The sequence below is a fragment of the Phascolarctos cinereus genome, unplaced genomic scaffold (assembly GCF_003287225.1).
Source record: "Phascolarctos cinereus isolate Bilbo 61053 unplaced genomic scaffold, phaCin_HiC Scaffold_5;HRSCAF=322, whole genome shotgun sequence".
Classification (NCBI taxonomy): Eukaryota; Metazoa; Chordata; class Mammalia; order Diprotodontia; family Phascolarctidae; genus Phascolarctos; species Phascolarctos cinereus.
The window spans coordinates 161,377,483-161,401,072 of NW_027555958.1; the positions used below are offsets into that span (position 1 = coordinate 161,377,483).

Consider the following 23,590-nt stretch of genomic DNA (forward strand, 5'->3'; position numbering starts at 1 on the left):
AGGTAACAATAGCACTGCCAATCTAACTTCAGTATTTTAATTTGCGTATCTGGTGGGGGTTAGAAGGAAGCATGCCTTGTCTATGGCAAACGTAAAATGTACCATGCTCGAGGAGGAATGACTTTTCAACTCTTTAAATGTGGTTAACTCATCAGAATATTATTGATAAAAGCATATTATGTAGAGATTTTGTTTTTCTTTTGCGACTTAACCTAACTGTCCTACGTGAATTAGTGTAACTGTCATTACAGAGACACACAGTCTATTTGAATAAAGGTATTCTCTCAATAAGACAGTGATAAGGGTGCTGAATTAATTCGCCATTGTTCAATGGTTCTTTTGCAGTGGCATACACAGAAATATTTCTTAACTACCAAGAACTTGATAATGTCACATAATCAAACTCTCTTTCTCTCCTGCTCTTCGCTCCTGAAACAATAATATTTTATATCCCTTTATGTTAGTAGAATCAGCAGACAGCAGTAAAGTTGTTATTACTACTTAGGAGAGATTTCAATACCACATCGGAAAGAATGTGTTTACAGCAACAAGGCATTCTATGAGCCTGTTCTATGTAATACACAGATATTTCATTTTTTAATGTGAGGAACAAAAACATCTGAAATTCACAGATAGGAAGGATTTTAAAAATCATGAAAATCTTACAAAAATCAATAAATTTATTCAGATACTTAATTCCTAAGGCATCACTTTCACATTTTGCAATTCAGTAACATTTATTTTTGTTGTATTATCATTAACCATGCAGGCCAAAGAGATAATTTTTATTCTGAAGACATAGATTTTCTGTGAGAGACAATCTTTTTCACATATCTCAAGGAAGAGAATGAATTCCTTTTGAGAAAAAAAAAGCATGACGTCATGTACCTAAATGCCATCAAGGTAACAATTCATATCATCTTTGGAAGGCTTTTGGAAATTGAATCATGCATATATTCCAAATGAAATCAAAATACAATGGTGTCCAGAGGATTTTCTAAAGTGAGTAGTATTTTACCACTGTCTCTCCTACTTTAAATATACATAAAATATTTTTCAAATTATATTTAAATAAACATAAAATTAAGTAGTCAAAACCAGATGTTAAAATATGCAGAACACAATTACATTTTGATACTTAATGATATTTGCATCGTGCATTGCATGCAATATACCATATATTCCTTACAAGAACCCCATGAGATAAGCAATATTATTATTCCATTTTAACAGATGAGGAAATTGAAACTGAGAGAGAAGTTAAATAACTTACTCAGGGTCACACAGATAATAAATATCTTAGATACAATTTGAACCCCTTTCTTCCTGATTCCAAGTCCAAGGCTTTAGGCCATGCTGCCTTTGAATTTCTGATTTTATTTTTTGAGTATTCTGTCCATGGATATTATTATATGGGGAGTATACAGGAGTTTTCCATCATCAAAGGTTTTTGAAATACTGTGTACTTGAGCTGTAAGTCATTTTTCTTATTCTGCAAAGCATCATCTTTTGTCCCACCAAAGAACCTTGTTGATAAGAGAGTGAACAGTATATATTTACTTGACCAAAATCCATGCACAGGAAAACTATATCTACTTTTTGGACCTGATAACCAACCTCCCAGTGGGATCACAATTGCTTTTCGTATATTTGTTTTATTCTCTTTAGATCACTATATTTACTATCGATTTTCTAAATTATTTTCTTCCCTTCTCTAAATCTACATTAGATCCTCTAACTTAGACATAGGTATTTGCCATATTTAGAAGAATTTTCTTGGCTGTCTTCTAGAAAAACAAACGTTATGTTACATGCACATGTATATGTATACATACATCATCTCCACAAATAATCATCCTAATAGTGACATTTGTTTCTTAAGTGTTTTTGCATCTGTTCATTCTAGGATCCTTTTCTTGAATTGTTCTCTTCATTTTGCAGATGCTTTTTTTTCTTTTCTTTTTTAAGGCAAGTCAATAGAAACTTGATATGTGATTTAGTCTATAACATAATGGAAATAAAGCAACACACCATGAAGGGACATGATCAGCCACCAACCATATTAAGTAGCTACTACACTATGCCAAGAAAAAGTCAAAGTACAGGGCCTACAAAGCCAAAGCCAAAACTCTCCCTGCTTTCAAGGAGTTTACATTCTATGAATGAAGCAAGATATACATTTTTTAAATATGTGCATGGGAGCAGCTAAGTGGTTCAATGGATAGAGGCACTGGGCCTGGAGTCAGGGAGGCCTAAGTTCAATTCCGGCCTCAGATACTTATTAAGTATATGATCCTGGGTAGGTCACAACCTCTATTTGCCTCAGTTTCCTCATATGTAAAATGGGAATAATAATAGCACCTACCTCCCAGGATTGGTGTGAGGATCAAATGAGATAATAATTGTAAAGTACTCAGCACAGTGCCAGGCACATAGTAAGTACTATGTAAATGTTAGCTATTATTATTATTATTATTATCACAAGTAGAAAAGATATACAATGTAAACATAAGATAAAATCAGAGGGGATACAACACTAACAACTGAGATCAGAAAAGACTTTTGTAAAAAGAGGTACTTTAGTTGAGTCTTCAAGGATGCTGGGGATACAAAATGGTAAAAATGAGAAGGGTTGTACATTCCAGGCATAGGCACATACTATGCAAAGGCACAAAGGGAGGAGGTGGAACATCCTTCATTAAAAATAGCATTTGAGCAGAATATGGAGTATATGAAAGGGATCAATGTACAATAAGCCAAGAAAGGTAAGCTAGAGTCAGATTGTAAAAGATTATAAATTCTAAACAGAGTGGCTTGAATTTTATCCCACAGACAAAAGAGGGAAGTTCTAGGGGTTTTGTTTTCTTTTGTTTTGTTTTTTGAGGAGGGTAATGACATAATCACACCTGTGCTTTAGGGATATCATTTTGGCAGCTCTATGTGGGTGTGGATTAAAAAGGAGAGAAACTAGGTGCAAGGAGAGCAATTGAGAGATTGTAATAGTAGAGGTGAGAGGTGATAATGGACACAAACTAGAGTGGTGGATGTGTTAGTGGAGAAAACGGGACAGCTATGAGAGCTGTAGAGGCACAATCTATTAGACTTGGCAATTTGTTGACTTATTAGATATGTGGTGGGGGAAGAGGTGAGGTAGGGTGAAGTAGTTAGGATAATTCCAAGGCTGTGGCTTCTGCACCTAGCCCTAACTGCACCTGCTCAAATTCAATTTCTGAGTTGTTGACAGGAGTTTGTACAGTCACTGGAAGTCAAAGGCTACAGAAGACTGGGCATAGAGCTTACCCCAATTTGGGTGCAGTACAAGAGAATAAGGCACAACCTGTTTGGTTTAAAGAGTTTAATCCTTGTCCACAATGGAATCGGCAGGGTGGAGGAAGGGGTGGTTGGGTAGTCAGGCTCCTTTGGCAGACAGAATCCTGCAGTCAGGGCAGGAGATGGTGGCACTTTGTATTCTTAGAGGTCCAGGAGGTGGAATAAAGATATTGTTATCCCATGAATTGGATATGTGGCCTTTCAAAGAGAAGGTACATTCCACCCCACGTTGGTGCCCTGGGAAAAGCTCAATTCACAGAACAACCTCAAGCATTAATTACAGCTCTGTCCCCTCTCCCACATGCTCCTCAATACAAAAGAAAATAAGCCAAGATAAGTTCCAAGGGTCCTCTAATATATGGTTATAGAGGCCACTTTTACTTTCATTATGTGAGAAAAATTATGAAATCTGCAAGAAACTGTCTTTAAAACTCAACAAACTGTGCATATCTCTTAACTCAGCAATACAGCTATGATTAGGCATATACCCCCAGTGAGGTCAAAAAGAGAGGGAAAAGACTCATAAGTACAAAAACATTCATAACATCACTTTTCACTTGTTTGTCATTTTTCATTCTGGCTTTCAAAAAACCAGAAACAATATAGGTACCCATTTACTGGGGAATGGCTGAACAAATTATGATATACGAATGAGATTATACAATAAAAAATTACAGAGGGGAGATATTAGGGAAACCTGGGAAGAACTATAGGAATGGATAAAGAGTAAAGTGTGAAAAACTAAAACAATTTTTAAAAACAACTACAATAACATAAACGATAATAAGACTTCAGAATTCTAATCAATGCAATAATCAATCATGACTTTAGAAGACTGAAGAGAGTGAAGCATGCTTCCCATATAGTGGGAAGGTGCAGAATGAGACAAGGTTATTGGGGGAATTTCTTTTGCTTAACTAGACTTATTTATTATAAGAGAGGGCTTCTATTTTGGGGAGAGGTGATGGCTGAGTAGTGATAATGATGCAAAAAAAGGGAAGAAGATAGCATCAATGAAATATTAAAAATAACAGAAAAGATAAACAAATGCAGAAGTGGACACAAACAGGGCACTTTTGTTAAATTTGATGCGCATTTTAAAATTTTATATAATGAAAGGATACAGTTTGATATACAAAGTTCTTTTTCTGTTCTTTATGTATAAAACGTTAATATTACCTAAGTCCATAATACAAAATATTTTTAAAATAGCTTAACACAGATAATATCTTTCCAGTTCATGATACTTATGTCCCCAAAGTACCCTAAGCAAGTAACCTCCAAATAATCCAATCTCAGATCTTCTGCAAAACCCATCCCTCTTAATCTTAACCAAAGGAGATTGGTAAATTTCAGTATCTATTTTTTCTTATCTTTAAGTTGATATCTGATCCTTAACCTTTAAGGACTAACATGAATTTTGTTTTTAAATAAATTATTTAGACCAGGAATGAGTCAAAGAATCTATAAATATATTTGAACCTGAATAGGAAAAAAATCTTAATTTTTATTACCTTCTAACTTAAATTTAACATTTCCTTCTATTATAAATGCATTATTCTGAGAAGGGATCTAGGATACACACAAAAAATGGTTAAGAACCTCTGTATTTGCAGAAATAAATACAACCAGCTTTCAGGTTATCTATCTAATTAGTTCCAACTGGGCATAATAATCTTTCTCAAATGATTTTCCTTCGAAGTTGACTGATCTTTGAACTGGTTGATCAATCAGATTGACGGGGACAGGCATTTGTCACAGGGTTCTTATGGCTACAAACCACTGGGTGAAGAAATGAAGACTTAATGTTCTGTCAGGATTTATCTTAATTATCGAATGATACAAAGAGACTGAACTACAACTCCCATCACTTCTTCATAACACCCAGCACTTTCATCCAGTCTTTGTTGACACATATCGACTCTTGTCAAATGAGAATTAGTTCCTGCTGTGTCTTTTCCATAGTCCTGTTGAGTTTCTATCTAGCCAATCTCGTCTTGGCTGTTCTCTATTGTTTTTCAAGTACTCTTTTTTAAGTTAGTTTAGCATAGCAAGGTTGCTATTTTGTTAATATTTTTAACCTCCTTCATTTCCACTTTGACAACTTGCAAGTAATCTTTCATGTTTCCTTAGTGACAAGTCTCTTCATTCACTGATTTCCACATGCTGCAGTATTTATTCCATCAGTCATCTTTGAACTTTTGTGTTGGCCACCAGCTGGTGACAGAAACATTTCTGCTATATTCATACTTTTTGAATCCCAAACACAACAGTCATCATCAAACAGAGGCACCATCCCCAGGAACTCAGTTTGCCTCAGGTAGAAAATTCCTTTTCTTCAAAAATTTTATTAGTAGTTAAAAATGTTTCTGGATAATCTACAAGACCCTAGCTTCCAGACTAAAAAACTCCTAAATATCTCAAGAGAGACTAGTACTACTAATTCATGAAAGTAGATTCATTTTGTCTTGAAGTTTAACTTGTTCTTGTTATATTTCAACTGTTATGCCTCTTCAGAGGTTTTTAATTTTATATTTATAGATTACATCAAAATATATTCCTATGCAGCAAATGAAATGCATCATGGTGTAGCGGAAAAATTATAGAATCAAAGTAGATGATGTGTTCAAATCCTGACTCTGTCATTTAATGCCTGTGCAGTATTTAACCTCTCTGTGCCTCAGTTTCATCATCAATGCAATGAGAAGGTTGGAAGACATAATCTTTATGGTGCCTTCTAACTCTATATCTAAGAGCCTTTGGAAATATTTCACCATTGCATCCAGATATATTTGTACAAACTCAAATAGGTAGATCACATTCTTTCATAAGAATTTTAAGACACTGGTATTAAAATGCAAAAAGATAATATCATTACTCTTCCTTATCATCAAGGTCTATGAAAGACCCAAGGACACTTGGGTTAGAGAAAGTTCTCCTCAGTTACTGAATCTGAAGTCTAAAATTCAAAATATGACTAAAAACACAGATAAGGAGGATACTTCATGGAGGCCACTTTAATTTTTCTCCAGTTATTACTCTAGATTTTCTTGCTTCCCTCACCTTTTGCTCTTCCTGACCTGTGAATGCAACTTCCTATATCTCTTCTTCTGTTCCTGGGCTACAGAGCATCACTGTAGAAAGCAATGATATTTACCCAATACAATAAATTCATGTTTCCAACTTCACCTGGATTCTTGCTGCTTATCAACTACCCTTCTACTGCCTCATTCCCCACTATGATGATCCCAATCCATCCTTCACACTTTTCCCAGAATAATTTTAGGCATAGACCTGTTCATGTCACACCTGTGCTAAAAAACATTCAATGGTTCCTTGTCACCTATGAGCAAAATAAAACTCATCTGCTTGCCATTTAAATCCCATTTCAACTGGACATCATCCTCTATCTTTTTATCATATTGATCCTCTCCAAACAATTTATGGGCCAGCCAAGCTAGATCATTCTTTTTCCTTGAACTCACATTGAACCTTCCTAGCTCAGTGACTTTGCAGTTCAGGATGTTTCCTATACCAGGAATGTTTTCTGTCTCCCTCTTTGTGAAATTTCTACCTATCCTATAAAGCCCAACTCAAATGCCATCTTCTCCAGAAAGTCTTCCCAGTAGTAATGATCCCTTCTTCCCACCCCACTCAGGCCTCTGATCTCACAGCTGACGATGAATAATATTAAGAATAGTGACAGAGTAAAACATATAAAGCATTCCTATGTCCATTTTTTAACAATAGGGTTTTTTTACTAGCATCATCTAAAGGCAATTCTAAAAAAAAGAACTAATTAAATGTTTTGAATGATGGTAATATTATTAGGAGAGTGTTTAGCCTTTCAAGGTGATGACTTCAAAGAACAGTAATCATGTGGTTCTATAAGGACTGACATAGTTATTTTAATATTAAAACCAGTCATTATTTTATAGTCAGGTACTTTGTATAGTATTATTATGCCAGTTTGTTATCTTTACATATGTTTTACCTTTATAGAATGTAAACTCCTCAGGAGCATTATTTTATTTTTGTCTTGGTATTCTCAGAGCCTATAACAGTGCCTGGCATGTAGTAGGTTCATTAGCAATGCTTAGTTAATTGATTACTTCACCTGCCTATTGTAAAAGTGTGCAAAAATGACAAAAATATTTGTTGGTGAAAGGGACCTTAGAGGCTACCAAATGCAAACCTGTCATAAGCAGAAACTGAGACCCAGAGAGGTTAGGTAACTTGCTTAGGATCACATATCTAGAAAGTGTCTGAAGCAAGATTCAAATTCAAAGTCAGCCTTTCTGCCTCTAAATTCGGTGCTCAATCTGCCATGGAACTTGGTAATATATCAAGACTGTGGAGGTAGATCATAAAGATCCACTGACTCAAAGCATGAATCGTGTCTAAAGATATTCTGAATTAAGAATTTTGGAATACTATTTCAATGCATCATTGATATTTTATGAAGCTAAAAGTGCTAAGGCTTTGAGCACAATAAATAACAAAAAAGGGCTTATATCAACTGATCTCTTCAATAATCAGATCTGATATTTATAAATGGTATTTTGGAAGGAAGGTTGGGACATGAACCTTAATCAGAGACAGAATCAGTTAAATAGTCAACAAGGATTTATTAAGCACCTGCCCTGTGCCAGGCACTATGCTAAGTACTAGGGACACAAAGAAAAGTGAAATAAAAAAAACCAGTCCCGTACCTGAATTCAATGAGCTTATAGTCTAATGAGGGAGATAAATACAAAGAACAAGATATTTACAAGATAAATTGGAAACAATCAATACAGAAAGGCATTTCATGGAGGTGGGAGAGGGTTAAGAAGGGCTTCTTGTAGAAAGTGAGGTTTTAGCTAAGTTTTGAAGAAAGCCAAGGAGTACATCAGAAAGAGATGAGGAGGAAGAGAATTGTATACGTGGGAGACAGCCAGTGGAGATGTCCAGAGTTAGGAAGCATATCCTGTCCTAGGAACAGAAAGGAGGCCAGTGTCATGCAGTGGGGTGGGGTGAGCACATAGAGGAGAGTCTGGAGTGGGGGGGTAGAGTTAAGCATAAGAAGACTGGAAAAGTTGGAAGGGGGCAGATTATAAAGGGCTTTGGATGTCAAACAGGATTTTATATTTGACCTGGAGGTGATAGGGAGTTTACCACTCGAGTTTATCAAGCTGGATGTGTGGCATAGAGTGAAATGGTCAGACCTGTGCTTTAATAAAATCAATTTCACGTTTTACATGACTTCACATGCATAATGATAGTATGTTGCTTGCCTTCTCAAGAGGTGAGGGAGGGATGGGAAGGAAGGAGACGATTTAGAACTCAAAATTATATTTAAAAATGAATGCTAATATTCTTACATATAATTTGGAAATATTTAATGAAATAAGAATATATTTTTTAAAAAGAAAAGAAAATAGAAAAAAGAAAAAGAAAAACAGTTTCATGGCTAAATAGAAGAGGCAGGGAGACCAACTAGTCATTCAGTCACTTAGTAAACATTAAGTGTCTACTATGTGCCAGGCACTGTGCTAAGAGCTGGGGATAAAAAAAGGCAAAAAGTCAAGCAACTCACAATCTAATGTGGGGGACAAGGGGAAAAAATATGTAAAACCACATATACAAAATAAGTAGGAAATAATTAAATTAGTTTAATAATTAATATATAATAATAATTATTAATTGATTGCTTCACCTGCCTATTGTCAAAGTATGCAAAAACGACAAAAATATTTGTTGGTGAAAGGGACCTTTCAGGGTATCAAATGCAAACCTGTCATAAGCAGAAACTGAGACTCAGAGAGGTTAGGTGACTTGCTTAGGATAATAACAATTATTATTATTATTATTATTAATAAATTAACTAAATTAAAATAACTATAAGACCTCAGAGTAGTTGGGAAGGCCTTTCTATAGAAGATAAGATTTTAAGTGGGTCTTGAAGGAAGGCAGGGAAGCTAGGAAGAAGAGTTATTACAATCAGAAGGCTTTTACAGCAGTCCAGGCATGAGATGATCAGAACCTGGATCAGGATACTGGCAGGATCAGAGAGAAAAGGCCTAGATAAGAGATGTTATTAAGGTAAAAACAATAGGACTTAACAACAAAATAGAGGTGAAGAAAAGGGAACAATCATTTATTCAATTCTTAGTAAATGCCAAATGCTTTATAAACATTATCTTATTTGATCCCCACAACAATCCTAGGAGGTAAGTGCTATTATTTTCCACATTTTGCAAATGACTGAACTAATTCAGACAGATTAAGTGACTTGCCCAGGGTGTTATACCTAGTAAGCTTACACACACACACACACACACACACACACACACACACACACACCACTTTGTTGTTGTCACAAAGAGTTCAGTGTTGTCCAAAATTGAAGTTGGTTTCAGCTTTTTATTTTATTTAATGGTAGGGATACTTATACCTATTTTTTGGGGGCAGGGGAAGTCTTAACCATTAAATAACTTTTAAAAAAACTTGACACACCCATGTATTTTTGTGGTGGTTATTGAAACAAATATAAAACAAAGGCTTAGATCCAGGCAAATCTCATTTTCTATAATAGAAGTGTTCCGAAAAGTTGTGACTAAATGAATTTTTATAACTTGAATTTTGTTTTATATGTATATAAGGGAAATTCACTACTAAAGGAACCTTAATATAAACTCTTTTATAAAGCAGAGGCCTTCTGCAAGGTGAATATTTATATAGCACATATTTATTTTTAATACATAAATTTAAGTTTGTTAGCACCTTGATATACTGAGAGTACAAGGTAACAATATTGACTTTTCAAAAACATAACAGGATTTGTAACAGTTTATAGACAGATAGTACTTTAAGGTTCAGTCGTTTCAGTCATGTTCAACTCTTCATGACCCCGTTTGGGGTTTTCTTGGCAAAGATGCTGCAGTGGTTTGCCAATTTTTTTTCCAGCTGATTTTACAGATGAAGATACTGAAGCAAATAGGGTTAAATGACTTGCCCAGGGTCACAGAGCTAGTGTTTGAGGCCAGATTTGAACTCAAGTAGATGGATCTATTCACTATGCCACCTAGCTTCTGCTTTAAGGTTTGCAAAGAGTTTTAAATATATTAACTTATTTAATCCTTAATTTTTTAACAACAATCTTGTAAAGTAGACACTATTGTTATTCAACATTTACAGATAAGGGAACTGGTGCTCAGGGAACTCAAGTGATTTATCCAGGGCCATACACAGAAAGTCTCTGAGAAGGGATTGGAACTCAGGTCTTTGTGGCTTTATATCTAATACTCTTTTCACTGTGTCAGAGAACTTCAATATATATATATACATTGAGCAAGAGTAGATTCCTTCAAAGTGGTCACCTCAGAAGGCTTTGCTTAGTCCATTACTGCTACTATGGCTCAAAATATTTTTGAAACTCCTTTGGTCCAGGTTTTTAAGGGCAAAAAAAAAATGAGATACATATGTTCTTGTTTTCTTTCATATTTGTAAGTCATCTTATTTTACATCATACCATTGATTCATCATCTACTAAGTCAAAGCAAATCAACAAACGTTGTGTAAACTATGTGTAAAGGACTCTGCTAGGCACTGTGGGAGACACAAAGTTATAAGAAAGAGCATCTGGTACTGGCTAAGAAATAGAAAGGTAGATCAATGGAATGGGGTAGATATACAATTTACAGCAACAAATAAATAGAATAACCTTATATTTGACAAGTGTGAAGACTTAATTTTGGGATAAGAATTCATTGTTTTGGTAAAAATTGTTGGGAAAACTGGACAGCAGTATGAAAAAAACTGGGCATGTCTTATACCATTTACCAAGATAAGATCAAAATGAATACATGACCTAGATATAAAAATAGAATTTTACAATAAAATTAGAACACAGAACTTATTACTTAGATTTATGGATAGGTGAACAATTTATGAATAAACAAGAGATAGAGATCAAAGTTAGGTGTAAAATATATCATTTTGATTACATTAAATTGAAAATGTTTCATAGAAGGAATGCAGAAAATTGGGGGCAGAGGCAGGGAAATTTCATAGACAATTTCTCAGATAAAGGTCTCATATCTAAAATATATAAAGAACTTTGTCAAATCTATAAGAATGTGACTCATTCCCCAATTGATAAATGGTTAAAGGATATGAACAGGCAATTTTTTGAAGAAGAAATCAAAATAACTTACAGTCACATAAAAAAATACTCTAATTCATTATTGATTAGAGAAATGCAAATTAAAGCAACTTTAAGATATAATTTTATACCTACCAGATTAGCTAAAATGATAGAAGGGGAAAGTGACAAATGTTGGAGGGGACATGTAAAAATTGGGACACTAATTTGTTGGTGGTGGAATTGTGAACTGATCTAACCATTTTGAAGAGCAATCTGAAATGGTGCCCAAAGAGTTTTTAAACTACTTATAATGCTTTGACCCAGGAATACCACTAGTTGGTCTATTTCCAAAGATAATTAAGGAAAAAGGAAATAAAATTGTATGCTCTAAAATTGTTTATAGCAACTCTCTGTGGTGGCAAAGAACTGGAAATTGCAAGGATGCCCATCAATTAGGGTATGGCTGAACAAGTTGCGGCATATAATTTTGATAGAATATTACTGTACTATAAGAAATTATGAGCTCAATGATTTTAGAAAAACATGGAAAGATTCGTATGAAACAATGAAGAGTGAAAGGAGAAGAACCAAGAGAATATTGTATATGGTAATAGCAATATTGTTTTAAAAAAAAGATTTTGGGCAAATAAGTTATTTTGACTATTACAAATATCCAAATTAACTATAAAGGACATAAGAAGAAAGATGTTATCTGCATCCAAAGAAAGAACTGATAAATAGAAGTGCAGAGAGAATAATTTTACATATATATGCCTATTTGTGTCTAATTGCACTGTTATAGAAATTCTTTTTTTATTCCATAAATAAAAAATAAAATTAAAAAAGAGTATCTGTTCTTATAGAATTTGTAGTCTCACTGAAGAGATGATACACATACATGATAAATAACAGTACAACATATAACTGAGAATAAAAATAAATGATATGGATAAGCATTGGGAGGTTTAATGCCAGCACCAATGTTCTACAGTACCAATGTTTTTCTTAGGAAACATTTTCAAGCCTTTTGTTACCCTCAGTTTATAATCATACCAATACAAAGATAATCCCCTGGTAGTGCCCAGGAGTGTTCTAGTAAATGTTTAACAATCAACTCTCCCCCAAAAAAGTATGTATGACACATTCTTAAATTAAATATGCAATATTAACATTTTCTACATCACTTTCTTAAGTCTGATATCAGTGGTATCAAACTAAAAAAAGAAATGGACGTGGGGTAGGGCATTAACCATACATAAAGGGGTAGCTAGGTAATACAGTGGATTGAGCACCAGGCCTGGAGTCAGGAAGATAGATCTGAATTAAAATCTAGCTTCAGATGCTTACGAGCTGTGTGACCCTGGATAAATCACTTAAACCCTATTTGCATCAGTTCTTCATCTGCAAAATAGGGATACGTTGGAGAAAGATATGGTAAACCAATCCAGTATCTTTCCTAAGAAAACCATATGGACAATGTCCATGGGGTCACAAAGAGTCAGATATGACTAAATGACTGAACAACAAACCATACATAAGGACCCCTGCAAACTGTTTATTGACTTAAAAATCCACACCTTAATGTTATCTAATTATATTTTTATTTTTTTGTTAAATATTTCTCAATTGCATTTTAATCTGGTTCAGGTCACACTAAGGAGTGTTGTGTTCTGTATGTTTGACAATCAACAAACCAATAAACCAAGCCTTGACTTTTAGTGTTTTCCAATTTCCAAGGTATAAATGCTTACGTTGAAAATTAAACAATTTAACAATAACTTGAAAACTGGTTCTGGCTGGTTCCAGCACACCTCTAGACTCGTGACTGAATTCTTCCTGTACGTTAGCCTGTGCTTTGAGTAGTTGCCAATAAGTGTTTTTAGAGTGTTTTTAGCTTAAACCCAACAGAGAAATCTTCTTCATGAATGGAAAACAAAAACAGAGAAATAATGTACTGATTTGTATTCTCTGCAAAAATACAATTTTTATTAACAAAGAAACACATATATTAATTTCTACTTTCTACTTACAAGCAAAACAGCACCTCAAAACAAGAAGGGATAGTACTGTTTTCACTAACTAAATACTGTAATATGTGTAAAGTGCTTAGTATAGTGGCTGGCACATAGTAGGCGCTTAATAAATGCTTGTTTCTCTACTTCCCTTACAGAGGTAGCTAGGTGGTGAAGTGAGTAGAGCACTAGGCCTTCCATCAAAAAGACTTGAGTTTAAATGCAGCCTCAGACATGGGCTAGTTGAGTGAGCTTGGGCAAGTCACTTCATCTCTATTTGTGTCAGTTTCCTCATCTGTAAAATGGAAGTGATGATGATGATAATAGTACCTACCTCTCAGAACCGTTTGAAAATAAAATGAAGTAACATCTGTAAGACACTTTGCAAATCTTAAAGTGCTACATAAATGTTAACTAGTATTATTATTATTATTAACTTTACGTCTAAAAGCTTCCATTATAGTCCTATTCTGATACTTCATCATAGTTTACTATGAACTCCAAGTTATTGAAGATGATAACATATGACAGATTCTATGAAGTACAATAATTCTGAGAAGAAATCTAGCAAGAAGGTATGTGTTTGAAATACAAGAACTAGTCTAACTAGCTAAGTGCAGAAAAAATCATTGCCAGTGGGCCATAAGTTCATGAATTCCTCAGCCACAGCCACTCTTGAATATCATCTTGTAATTTATATAGAAGTTGTGACCTGTATCAATGGAGGGAGTACCCACAACACAAAATCTATCATGCATCCCGAGAGTATTCCTAAGATTTTCCATTTCTCACCTTCAGAGTTTCCCCAAAAACATTTTAATTACTTCTGGAACCATCCGTTCTATCCTGTTACCAGAGGTTATTCAAAAGAAATGCATTACTTCCCATTACACTGTCCAAATATGATTTTCTTTTAATTTATCTTCAAAAGCCATAATTAGCCTGCCTATCAGAGCTCCAAACTGCCAGATTTTATCTCTGTGCCTGATAGCTTCGAGCTGTTTCAAAATTGAGAGATACAACATCCCTGAAGTCACAACTTATTTGTCAAAGGAGCTATATTCCCCTATCTTCTAAACCTTTAAAAAAAGTATTCAAAACAAAATGTGTTATATAAACAAGACTGTGTGTGAGATTCTTTAGAGAATCTAATATATTTTGTTTCTTCAAAAGAAAAAGAATTGAAATGGTCATGTTACATATATGTATAATACACATAGAGATGGCCTTGCTTTACACAATAGAATTCTGAAGCATATATGAATTTTATTTGCACCTGACATATTCAGCAAAAAATGGGATTCATAGTGTGACTTTTTTGAGCAGCTTATTTTATACATGAGCATTTGCAAATGCTTCTTTGAATGCCTGCCCACACAGCAGTTTTAAGTTCTTTCATATCATTCAAAGAATTTTTTCATCACCACAGAAATGACACAAAATGTTTTCTGCTGTGAATCATAAGTCTTCAAAAAATATTTGGTTAATCGATTGATTGGCTGATTGAACAACTCACTGGTTCCTTATAGTAAGTATTCAGTATAATATACTTAATCTCCCCAAATCACATCATTACTTTTTTTTCTGGTATACATAGAAAGTTCAGGTATGCTTTCAGACCTGAGCTGCCTCTAATCATTATACTAGTTCAGTGAAATTAATTCATTCTGAGTTAAGATTAATTTTCATAAGGTGGTTTTTCTGCAATATAGATATGACCAAGTTATCACTTCACTCAATAAATTCCAGTAGCTCCCTATTGCCTTCAGTATCAAATATACAAACTTTGGCATTTGAAGTTTTTCATGGCCTGCCTTTACCTCCCTCTTCAGTCTTATACATTAGCTGGATTCCATGACTCATATTAGTCCATATTGGACTAATTGCTGTTTTGTACATGTGATGTTTCATTTCCCATTTCTGGGCTTTTGTACTGGCTATCCCTTTTTACCCCTTTTGGAATTTCTTGTCTCCTCAAGACTCAGTTCTGGTCAAGTTTCAGAAAAACCTGAGCAGATTTGCATGAGCTGATACACAGTGAAGTGAGCAGAACAAGGAAGATAATCTATGCTGCACCCTATATCCATCAGCTCTCTATCTGGTGGTGGATGGCATGATTCATCATGAGTCCTTTGGAATTGTGGTTGGTCCTTCTGTCAATCAAACTTACTAAGTTTTTCAAAGTTGATTTTCTTTACAATATTGCTATTGTCATACAAATTGTTCTCCCAGTTCTGCTTACTTCACTGTGAATCAGTCCACACAAGTCTCAGGTTTTTCTGAAATCACCTCCTTCCTCATTTCTTATAGTAAAATAGTAAAGAAAATCAGCTTTGAAAGACTTAGTAACTCAGTATTCTTTGAAATTAATGGATAAGAAACAGAAGGGTAGAGATATTTGATATTTCCTGGTTAAGTCATTATCGTACCAAAACTGGGCTCTCACTTCTGCTTTTACTAAGTGTTAAGGGACGAAAAAGTTTATCCATTATTTGGAAGGAGAGTCTTTCTTCTTGTTGTTCAGTCATTTTCAGGCATGTCTGACTCTTCATGACCCCATTTGAGGTTTTTTTGACAGAAATATTAGAGTGGTTTGCCATTTTCTTCTCCAGCTCATTTCATAGATGAGAAACTGAGGCAAATAGGGTTAAGTGACTTGCCCAAGAAGGCACAGGTAATAAGTGTCTGAGACCAGATTTGAACTCAGGAAGACGAGTCTCCCTATCTCCAGGTCTGTCACTCTAACCTCTATGCCACCTAGCTGTCCTGAGAGTCTTTCTACCACAATGAATTAGAAGTGAAGGAGAAGTGAGGTCTAATGACAACACGGAGTTCCCTGGCTTATATGTATCCTATGAAATACATAGTAAAAACAGGACGAAAACATATCTCATTCATAAAGAGAATTCTATGCACAGGTCTAGGGGATTCTATTCTACATAATGTACTTTAAAAATACATTCACATCATTAGTTTTCCATGGCATGTTTCAAAGTTTAATAATTCAGTTGGAAACACATTTGACCCTAAAGTCATTTGCTTTGATTTCTAGCAGAAAGGTGGACATTCACGAGCCTTCCCCTGGCAAGCAAAGGCTGAGTTAATATTCAAGAGCATCATTTTAAAAATATAAATCTCAATGGAAAAAAGAAATATGAAAACGAAGGAATATTCCCCTCTAAGAGCATGTGATACAATTTTAAGCTAGAAGAGTTTCTCTAAAAGCACCATAAAAAGAGATAGAAGGACTTCTTCAGCTAGATCACCCACCTCCTAAACATACCAAAATCAGAACAGTAATAATGCCACAAATTAGCTTCCCTGAGGTGGAGAGCTCTGATAGGTGCTTTGGTTAAGTGTTGTGATGTGTAATGAGTAGGATGAATTATTCATGTAATATTTGAAGTTACTCTGGGAATTTGTGAAAGACTGGGGAGAAAAACACAATTGTCTTTCAGGTGATGAGATGAGAACAACACAAGTCCTAACTTCAGGTAAATAATGCAAAGCTGAAGCCAACTTGCATTTTATCTAATAACTTTTTAGATTTTCTTCCCCTTCAGAAAAAGCAAGGGAAATATTGCTTTATTAATTTGGGATGAAAAAGATGCTCAGATTATGAGAAGCATTCTTCTAAATTCTCTGAAGTGGGATTTCTCTTCCCTATGCAAGGCTCACGTTTGGCTTGGCTTTCTAGAATATACAAAATGTTGCTGTTTGGGTATGTGAATTATTTCCAATAAAACAAACTGTGCATTACATTTGGGAGTTTAATTCATATTAAGCAATAGGAGCAACCTTTTTAATGTAATAAAAAGTGCCATCGGTACTTAAAAGCCAAATTGCCACAGAGCATTCTCCTGAGCACCTCCCCTAGTACAATAACTTCAAGGTTTATTTCCATCATTAAATTTTTTCTGTCAAATTGTTTCCTAAATTGTTACCAATTGAAAGAAGCAAACTCTGGTTACACTGCTATTCAGATTGCCTCAGTTTGCTTAGAGAGCTTGTTGAGAGAGAAAAAAGGTAATAATGACTTTTATTTGCAAACTTTCTGACACAAGGGACTCAAATTGGTCTATTTGGAGGATTTTATTTCTATAGCATTATTAACATTTAAAAAGTCAAAGGCTGGGTTAGGAGAGCTTGGTAACAAGAGAAAGTAACACCCTTGGCCTCATTCCCTACCCAATTAATATGAACCTGAGGGCAGGGGAAGGAGAGGTATAATGCGGGAAGACAAAAAATTGTGTGTCCTGGCCAGCAGTTTTAGGAAGTAGCAAAAATGACAGCCCTCTTAAATGATGATGCCATCTGGGCATAGCACCAGTACAGGAAGGAAGCTGTACCAAACAATCCCAATTAGTCCAATTTATATGGGGTAGTAACAACATAGATCTGGTTCTGATTCTTATAGTCCTGAGTGGCCCTGGAGTCTTAGCTCATACCAGAGAGTAATAAAATTACAGGTAGCTCCACACAAAGACTAATTGAGGCCCAATTGATGATTTCATTGGTTTGATGAACAACCTCCATCAACAATCTTTCTACAACTTAGACAGTTTCCTGGGAGCACTTTGAGATTATGTGACTGGTCCATGATCATACATTTTTTATGAGAGACAGTACTTGAACCTAGTTCTTTCCAATCCTCAAGCCAATGCTCTATCCAATTCTCTATCCACTGTCACATGGCTTTCTGAGATAAAGGACAGTTTTGATCTTTGCTTTTACATTCCAAGCACCTGGGATGTTACCTGCTACATGGTAGGATTTCATAAATTCTGTTAGATTGAATTCAATTGAAGGATGGCTATTGTTGGTCACAAAATTGATGTAAAGGATTATATCAAAGAAATGCAGCATCAGATATGCAGTAATATCTTAGGAATATTACTCTACCTATAGAAGGTCCCTAGGATGAGTACCAACCAGAGAGTGAGCGGATGCATCCCCTTCCCCTATCCTGGAGGGTTTATGGAATGATAGGAGCTATAGTGGCACAGAATGGGAAGGGATCGACATCCATTGGTGGGAATACCCACTACTGGAAAGAGAAAATCAGAAATCTGGAATCATAGAAACATAACTCTTCACAGGGTAGTATTCCTCTTAAACAGGTGAGTGAGGTTCAAAAATGGTAAGTGCCTTATCCAAGGTTACATACCTATTACATAGCAAAATCAGTACTCAAATTCAGGTCCAGTGTGCTTATTTATGCTCCCTCTTAAATGGATATTCAAAAAAGATCTTCCTTATTTAAAATCTATAGCTTATTCAAGATCTTTCCATAGTAGAAGATAGTTCATGAAAGACAATTTTTATATGGCAGTTGGGGTCTTTCTCATTTTTCAAAAATAAACTGGACCTAAGTGAAAGTGATTTAGTGTAAATATTTTCATGAAATTAATGTTGGAGCCACATTACATCAAATCTTATATCAACCCATACTTTCTTATTAAAATTGTGCCCCCACACAGAAAGAGCCCCTACTGAAAAAGAATGTTCTTAATCTGGGGTCTGTGAATTTGTGTGTGTGTATGTATACACATAATGTACATATATGTGCGTATATAAACACATACACAAATATATGCATACATATGTGCACAAATATTCATATAAATGTATATGTACACATATAAATACAAATATAGTGATATTGCATACATTGTAACTACATGATCCTGTGCTGTGCATTTTGTTTTATGCATTTAAAAATGTTATTCTGAGAAGGGGGTCCATAGGCTTTACCAGACTGCCAGAAGCTTTGAAAATTTTATATACACTGATGAAAACTGACCTAGGTAGAAGAAGGAAAACAATATACATGATGAGTACAAAGATGTTGATGGAATAAATCACAAGATAAAATAAAAATCAAAGTTGTGTGATTACAATGACCAAAGTTAGCCCCCAAAGTAAAGGTAACAAAATTCACCTTCCTTCTTTATGGAAGTTTGGGACTGTGGGTGTGGAACATTGCATATTGTTAGATTCTGTTGATGTTCTGGTTAGTTCTGTTGAATTGTTTTTACCCACTCTCTTTTTAAAAATTCTTTGTTACAAAAGGGGCAGGAGGATGTGTTTGAAAATGAGGATGATGTAAAAACAAAAAGCCATCAATAAAAAAAATCTAAAAATTATTGGCAGACATCAGAATTCTGAGACTTCTAGGTCTGAGATTTAAGGCAGCCAATGGATAAGGACCCTCAGATATCATTTGAATGACAATCTTGAACATACTCTTCCTTGTCTAATCTAGTTCTCAATTACAAAAGCTCTGTAAAGTTGGGAAACAGATTCTTTTTTAACAATGAGTATTTTTTCAGCTGCCAAAGACCAACAAAAGGAAACTTGGATGTCAGTAGAGATACTAGACTTATGTTAGGAGGAATAATAGAAAAGCACTACCAGACTTAATTGCCGACTGGTTACCCTAGAATTGTTCCAACAATGCCTAATTCAAACTGGCACCAAAAATATAGCAGTTTTCAAAAGGTTGCGTCCTACTGGACTTCATCAATATCTATTGCTATTATTGCTGGTGTCCAGTTTTCCATCTTATACTAATATGGACAACTTGAAGATGAAGGCATTTTCCCAAGAGCCAATCAATAAATAGAATGGCATATTATATAGATGTCTACCTTTAAGCCACTGTCTGCTAATATGAATAGCTAGGCTCTGGGGTTCAAGCAATCAAAGTTTTAGTGTCCCCTTCTAAAAATCCTTTTAGCATTTATTAATGATCCTTACTTGTATTATAGTTTAGTAAGTATTGTTCTTTCAGATAGTGAATTTCCTAGAAAGAAACTAGCTCAGAGAAATCTTGTTATTTTTCTTTCTCCATCTCTCCACCCTCCCTTTTCAAAATTTTTATGTAAGTGAAATCAAGTGAACTAATAATAGCTCACATTTACACAGTACTTTGCAATGTAGAGAGTGCTTTCTTATATAGGAAGTGTAAGTATCAGAATCATTTTATAGATAAATTTAAGTTTGAGTGACTTGCCCAAGGTCACACAGCTAGTAAGTAGCAAAATCAGGACTTGAATGCAGACTCCAACTCAAATACTCTTTCCACTACACCAAGCTGGAACTATTAAAATGAGATTATGATTATAGCTTCAAATGGGAAAGGAAAAGTAAGTGATGCCACAAAAGATTTTAAAATAGACATCAAGAAAAAATAAGTGAAATAGGGGGAAGGAGTTAGCCCCATAACTTTGCCTGAGTGACAGTGAAAAGTAGCATAGACTTACCACAGGTAGTTTCATTATGAAGTAGTGAGATTGGTTTCCATAAGAACACAGTCATATAAAAATATCAGTCTTACCATATAATAGCTATGCCACCAATATGGCCATAGACCTCCTTCAGTATCAACTAACTTCTTGCTCTTTCATTTTGCTAACTTGAGTCACTGTCTAGCTGATAGTTACCTGGCTCCTACCACATTCTGGGTTAAAGTGAGAGTAAAAGGGAAGAAATTGATGTACATATAATTCTTCAAATTTGCCACAACCTGGAAACAGTTCTGACCATAGCATGTGTGCCTTAAAATGTCTCAAATACCATTTTGTAAGGATTTTATGCAATCTTAAAGAGTCCTATTTTTAAATTAATTTATAAATATACTGACAATATTTATGTCATCTAAGAAATGTGTGACGGGCCAGTCGTGGGATAAGTTCAAGGAATAAACAATGGATAGCTCACATATGTCACTGGTATCCTCAAAAAGTCAAGAGAACTAGAGAAAGGGCCCTAGAACACAGGAAAAATTCTTGTGGAAAACTCGTGAGATGACATGGATATGAACTATACAATACTTACAGATGTAAGCTTTTCACTAGAAGAAATGCCCTCATCAGTGAAATCACAGATCCTTTGAAGCTTTTGAGTATTGAGAGCTCTCTGTCTTTTCTTTTTAATATAGTCATGTAGATGTGTGTTTGTGTATTTGAATGCACATTTAGCTATATAGAGACACATCTTCCTAGTATAGGAAAACATACCCCTTCCACACCCTGAGGACTAATCCATTAAAAATGTTCATTGATATGTGGAAATTGTTTTTGAAATTCCATTTAATTTCCTGAAACTTCCAAACACTTAACTTCAATAGAAAATAATTAAGCATCAGGTATGATCATAGGAATGACAAGCAATGTACCTGGAGTTTGCCAAGGGAGTCAAAATGCAGAGGGTACCACTGCCTACTGTGGATTCTTTGTCACTGGAAGGCACAGCATTTGGCATTTTAGTCCTCATTCCCCTGCCTGCCCACACCTCACTACCTCTCATAAGCACTAATGTTTTCAATCCATAACAGGAGCAAGAAAATAAGGGGCTGTCTATGTTCAAAAGCTGTAGCCTAGAAAGGCTATAAGAGGAGCCATAATCTATTATTTCTATTATAAAAGATTGAGTAAGCCCCTCAGAAGTTACTGCCTATGAGGTGAGAACTTGGAGCAATTTCATCTCCTTCTTCATAACACAAGAGTCCTGTTTCATGTCCTGGTATTATGATATACCAAAGGATAACTTAGTGGTGTGAAAGACTTCATACTGTGTCACAAAGTGGCTAGCGGTACTACTTCTGGGGAGAAGCGAAGAATCAAATTCCATACAACCCTATGGCCAATCTTCAAACAGAACAGGATAGTATAGCTGATATTTAAATAACACAGAAAAATTTAAAGCACATTAAATGTTTTATTTAAATCTTATGATAACCTTCTGAGATGGTATACAAGCATCATTATCCTCATTTTACAGATTAGGATGGGAAAGTCACTTGTCTGAAGTTGCCCTACTAAAAACTAGAAAAATAGTCTTTTGAATCTGCCTTGTTGGATACTTTTCCTACTATATAAATACTGTTTTCTTTATATTTTCTCAGTGATTTCTTTATTTTTTTCTATAAACTAGATTCAAAACCCCTTTACAGATTAAGAGGAAAAATCACTAAGAATAACTTGATCAGAGTCATTCAGACCCTAGGGCTGAAGGAAGAATAGTAAAAGTGGCTCTGTTTGCATCATTTCTAGACAATAAGGGCCATGACACAGAGGAAGAGGTGAGACACTGCACTCCAAGGGCTATAGGAGAGGATAAAGAGTGATTAGCTCCTCACATCATCAGGGCAATTAACACTTGAGGTGTCTGTGGGCATTTTTACAGCAATCCATTCCCAATTAAAAAGGGGAGAGTGAAGCTCAAAAACTACTGGCTACAGTCCAGGAATAAAGCCTTCTGCTGTGTTTTAATGGGAGCCTCCTCAATGCAAACACTACCTAAGTAACCCTTGTAGATAAGAGACTTTAAAAAGAGGTAAGAGAGTGGGTTTCTTATTAAGTCCTATTCATGGACAATTTTTTATGGCTAACTGTCCCCTTTCACAAAATTTCACATAGATTCAATGAATTCAGCTCTGTCCCAATCTGGACAAACTAGCTTTAAAATAATTGGAAAAATCATAAACAAGAAGACAAAGGGATGGTAAATACAGATTGATTTTTGGAGTCAGCATCTGTTTTTGAATCTTGGTCCTAAAACTTACTTAATGTGTGACCTTGAGCAAGTCACTTCCCTTCTCAAGACCTCAATTTCCTCATCTGTAAAATGAGGCTTTTGGACTAAATAATCTCTAAGTTTCTTCTAGCTCTAACATTATAGGATTCTATGATTTTTTTTTCTGGGGCATTGTAGAGAGATAGGAAGAGGAAAAGGAAAAGAGAAACAACACAGTGCTAGATCCTATAGCTTTGTATACATCAATGAAGAACGGGATTTTTTTTTTTATCAGGCTTTGAGCACACCATAAGGCTAAGTAACATATTGCAAAGAGTCTTCACCAACATTATCTACAGACCTATGTCAAGGACTTCACATGGTTTAAAAATTATTATTGACTATTCAATGAAAGTTTTTTTAGCCAAACTCAAGCACATAGCTGTTGATTATGATTAGTGTCATCATCAATGACCAGAAAAAATTTTAATGCTGATGTGCATTTTGCAAATTATATATAAATAAATGAGTTCCCAGGAATGGTGTTTGAGTATCAGAATATCAGAGTGTCAGACCTGAGACCTGCAAAACTACCAAATGC

General features: G+C 35.0%; 1 protein-coding gene and 1 long non-coding RNA gene across 2 annotated transcripts in view; one reads left to right on the forward strand and one right to left on the reverse strand.

Moving 5' to 3' along the window:
• The window catches only part of GRIK2 (glutamate ionotropic receptor kainate type subunit 2), a 798,700-nt gene that overhangs the window by 759,104 nt on the left and 16,006 nt on the right, over nt 1-23,590 (reverse strand). The gene's annotated exons all lie outside the window — the stretch shown is intronic.
• LOC110216461 (uncharacterized) overlaps nt 815-23,590 on the forward strand; it is a 35,532-nt gene continuing 12,756 nt past the window's right edge. The window contains exon 1 of the long non-coding RNA XR_002326780.2: nt 815-903. This is a non-coding gene — a long non-coding RNA (uncharacterized LOC110216461). The remainder of the gene's footprint in view (nt 904-23,590) is intronic.